The sequence below is a fragment of the Triticum dicoccoides genome, chromosome 5B, assembly GCF_002162155.2.
Source record: "Triticum dicoccoides isolate Atlit2015 ecotype Zavitan chromosome 5B, WEW_v2.0, whole genome shotgun sequence".
NCBI lineage: Eukaryota > Viridiplantae > Streptophyta > Magnoliopsida > Poales > Poaceae > Triticum > Triticum dicoccoides.
Genome location: NC_041389.1, coordinates 724,974,094 through 724,978,157, shown reverse-complemented (window position 1 = coordinate 724,978,157; position 4,064 = coordinate 724,974,094). Strand labels below are relative to the sequence as shown.

Below are 4,064 nucleotides of genomic sequence, written 5' to 3'. Positions count from 1 at the left end.
CGGCACTAAAGGGCCTTACGAACCGGTGCTATTGCCCGGTTCTGCACTAGTGCTAGTTCAGTTTCTTAATGTTAACACGATTAGTTACAAATGATGCAAAGAAGGAAAGAAAAAGTGTGGATTCGTGGTATAGTCCACATGGGAACAATAGGCTTGCAACACTTGAAAAAGAAGGATTAGCTACAACAAATGATGCACACAAGAAAAGAAAAACTGTTGATGCATGGTATAATCCACTTGGGAACAGTAGGCCGCTTACCTCCTCTCTGCACCAAACAAGAATGAGAGCAGAGCACCACGCCACCATGTATGTAGCCACGAACCAATGAGAGGAAATATGGATGGCTTCAAATGAATTCGACTTTGGGGACGTGACGAATCTTGTGGGCATCCTCCCCTTGGCACCTCGCAGTCAGACTGGGACAAAGCACAATCTTGAGTAGCTTCAAAGCAGAGAGACTATGTATGCTTTCTGGCAAAGATGTCAGGTTCGGGCATTCGCCGATTAAAATTTCTTCCAGAGAAGTCAACTGTCCCAACCATCCCGGTAATATCTCTACGCCTTTGCACTGTATCAACCACACTATTTTAAGAGCGGTGAGGCTCTTCATGCTTTCAGGCAAAGTTGTCAGTCTGGGGCAATCTCGCATGTCAAGCAATTGTAGAGAAGTCAACTATCCCAACCATTCAGGAAATCCCTCCAGGCCTCTCCACGATATCACCCACAGTTTCTTAAGAGCGGTGAGATTCTTCATGCTTTCAGGCAAAGATATAAGGTTGGGGCAATCGTGGATTGAAATTACTTCTACAGAAGTCAACTATCCCAAACATCCTGGTAATGTCTCCAGGCCATTGCACCGTATCAACAACAGTGTTCTAAGAATAGAGAGGTTCTTTGTGCTTTCAGGCAAAGATATTAGGTTGGGGCAATCATCAATATAAATCTCTAGTAGAGAAGTCAACTGTCCCAACGATCCCAGCAATGTTTCTATGCCTTTGCACTCTATCAACTTAAGTATTCTGAGAGCACTGAGGTTCTTCAGGCTTTCAGGCAAAGATGTCAGGACTGGGACAATCTTGGATACGAAGGGCTCGTGGAGAACCGAGGTGGCCTAACCATACCAGGAATTCCTCCAGGTCCTTCAACGATCCCAAATATAGTTTAGTGAGAGAGGTGAAGCATCGCATGACCTCTGGCAAAGTCCTCAATCTAGTGGCGGATGATACCTCAAATATCTCAAGGGTGGGAAAGTGTTGAAGTCTATCCCATTTGTCTTGAGAGAAACTACACCTCCGTAGACCCATCACAGATGGACAAATGGAAGACGAGAGCTTTCCAAATCCTCGTTTTGGCAAAACATTCTCGCTGTTGCTCAAAACCCAAAACATACATCTTGGGGGATAAGGAAGGAAACTTAACTTTGGGCAGTCCACTACCTCCAATGATACAAATCAGGGATTAGAAACTCTTTGTTTTCTCCACCTGATTCTGTTGTCCACCATTCCTCCAAATTCTCCATCAATGTCAAATTCAGTAGTCTTAGTTTCATACCAGGTCTGCCCTCTCCATTGAATTCCTTACCGACTATCATAATGTTGGGAATGTGTTTTAGATACAGCATTCTTAAATTTGGCAGTGTCCCGAACGGAGGAAGACAATCACATGCTTCCAAGCCTTGAAGCGTCACTTTACTAAGAAAAGGGGGGTAGGACGAGATGTCAAACATCCAATTAGGGAAATCCTTGCTCGCGTACCCTCGTAGACAAAAGTTTTCAAGACCCCGAGGAGGTATGAGCCTGTCCAGCACAGATTTACCTCCTTCGTTTTCCCAGAAAAGCTTTAGTACTCAAATATCTGACTTATCACGTAGGTTGACTCTGTTTGCATCTTCTGGACGCTTGACATTCTGAAGGCCTTCAAGTGTCAGCTCTAAACAAGTCAATCCACTGTACTGTTGCATCCTCTGCTCTCTATCTCATGTACATGATGCCTTACAACCAACTTTAGACGTTTATAAATGGGTGAAACTTTTTCAGACCAACAACGATTTACTCTACCAACCACAAACTGGGTGAGACTAGTCATGTCACCAATGCTATCAGGGCAGTCCTCCAAATGTAAAAGACCATTCATGTGCAGTATTTGAAGTTTAAGGTCACCAAATGAGGAGGGGAGGTCATGGAGCATCAGACAGTATGACAAATGGAGACACCTCAACTTAAACAATTTGCATAGCGACTCAGGCAATTGTTGGAGCTTAGCACTACTTGTTAGGTTCAAACCTTCAAGCTTGGAGAGGTGACCAAAAGATTCAGGAAGTTCTTTGAGGTTATGACAATCTGAAAGATCTAGGTACTTCAAATGATTAAGTTGGCAAAATGACCCTGGCAGAATTGAAACCTTGTAGCAACCAGAGAGGTCCATGAACTCAAGCTTGGGAATGTGGCCGGAATCAATTGCCAGCTCTTCTGCTCATGGCAACTTGATAGGTTCAGGTGCTCTAAACACGGAAAGCTTATATTGTCAGGTAGTTTGGTGAGCTTTGAACAACTTGACAGGTTTAAGAATGAGTGTTTAGGAAGGTTACCAAATTTATCAGGGAACTTTTCAAGAGCAGAGGAATCTAACATGTCTAGGTGGTGTAAGCATGCAAGGTCACAGATTGATTCAGGCAGCTCTTAGAGTATAGGACACCCAGATAGATTGAGGAAAAAGAGTCGAGTGAGATCACCTAGTGATGGAGGTAGCTTATCGGATCCTGCTACTGCCAGATAGGTCCACGTAGCAAAGTTTGCTGAGGCGACAAATATTGTACAGGCAAGGTTTCAAGCAAGGAATTGGACAGAATGAGAGTTTCCATGTTTTGAAGTGCATGAAAATTCTTAGGAAGTGATGTTATTGGCAAGCCCGTGGCATCAAGATACCTAACTAGCTTCAATTGATTAATGAAAGATGGCAGCACCACGCTACTTGGAGAAGACTGGCATTCAGCTGAATGTCCACTTAGGTCCAAGACACGTATGTACTTGGACTGAGAAAATGCCTTTTTTGGGAGTTGCAGTCCCCCCAAATCCCTAAAGTGGAGGGATCTAAGCCTGCCTGGAATATATTTGGAAACCTCAGCATCATTCTTGAAGTTGGTTAATTGTGCATGTCTGCAGTAACGATCTCTGTTCCAGCTGGTGCATTTGGTAGCATCCAGAGCGAGAGTGGCGGAGCTGATGGCTGGGACAGTTGACTTGTCTAGAAGATATTTTTATCAAGGATTATCCCAACCTGACATCTTTTCCTGAAAGCATGAAGAACCTCACCGCTCTTAAAAATCTGAGCTTGATAAAATGCAAAGGCCTGGAAGCATTACCGGGATGTTTGGGACAGTTGACTTGCTTAGAAAAACTTAGCATTCATGATTGCCCCAACCTGACATCTTTGCCCAAAAGCATGAAGAACCTCACCGCTCTTAAAAGACTAAGATTGATAGGGTGCAAAGGCCTGGAAGCATTACCGGGATGGCTGGGACAGTTGACTTGTCTAGAAGATATTTTTATCAAGGAATACCCAACCTGACATATTTGCTTGAAAGCATGATGAACCTCGCCGCTCTTAAAAAACTGAGCTTGACAGAGTGCAAAGGCTTGAAAGCCATCGTTTTTCTGTCGACGATCGCATCACACAAGTTGTTACTGATGGTTTGCATGGTGCCTTGAAAACGTAGTTGTGAAATAGTATCTGTGTAGACTTTGTTCGAGAGCGTTCGAGAGCGTCAGTGACAGAGTTTCACAATGGGAGGTCATATATGAGGACCTATTTTAAGAAAAGTTTGTGAAGCAACTTGTTACTGATGGTTTGGGCACACCACCTCATGTCATACCCGACCACATTCGCTGGCCGCCCCTACCATCCCACACCCTACCCCGGGTCGTCCCGCAGTACTTTCAACCCTCGCCGCCTCCCTGCACCCCACCCCGGGTCGTACCCGACCACATTCGCTCGCCGCCCCCACCATCCCACACCCCACCCCGGGTCATCCCGCAGTACTTTCAACTACCGCCGCCACCCTGCA

At 45.0% G+C, this 4,064-nt stretch overlaps 1 pseudogene; it reads right to left on the bottom strand.

Moving 5' to 3' along the window:
* Positions 1-347: 347 nt before the first annotated feature.
* On the bottom strand, positions 348-3,647 carry LOC119310776 (annotated as a pseudogene).
* Positions 3,648-4,064: the final 417 nt, after the last annotated feature.